Genomic DNA, 303 nt, shown 5'->3' with positions numbered 1-303 from the left:
GCATGCTACAGGCCCAATATCAGTACCCTGGGCCTTTTGGTTATTGAGAAGAAGTTGTTTGAAGATTTTAAGACATCTGACCCAAGTGACCTTGAAAGTGGGTCAAGGTCATTCATTTTTAACAAACTTGGTAGCCCTTCATTCCAGCATGCTACAGATCCAATATCAGTACCCTGGGCTTTTTGGTTATTGAGAAGAAGTTGTTTGAAGATTTTAAGACATCTGACCCCAGTGACCTTGAAAGTTGGTCAAGGTCATACATTTTAACAAACTTGGTAGCCCTTCATCCCAGCATGCTACAGG

General features: G+C 41.9%; 1 protein-coding gene across 1 annotated transcript in view; it reads right to left on the bottom strand.

The window, feature by feature from the left end:
- Window positions 1–303, bottom strand: part of LOC110461635 (mannosyl-oligosaccharide 1,2-alpha-mannosidase IA-like) — a 47,730-nt gene that overhangs the window by 10,494 nt on the left and 36,933 nt on the right. The gene's annotated exons all lie outside the window — the stretch shown is intronic.

This window comes from Mizuhopecten yessoensis, unplaced genomic scaffold, assembly GCF_002113885.1.
Source record: "Mizuhopecten yessoensis strain PY_sf001 unplaced genomic scaffold, ASM211388v2 scaffold10643, whole genome shotgun sequence".
Taxonomy (NCBI): domain Eukaryota; kingdom Metazoa; phylum Mollusca; class Bivalvia; order Pectinida; family Pectinidae; genus Mizuhopecten; species Mizuhopecten yessoensis.
The sequence above is the reverse complement of the archived record's forward strand: the minus strand, read 5'-3'. Positions and strand labels throughout refer to the sequence as shown.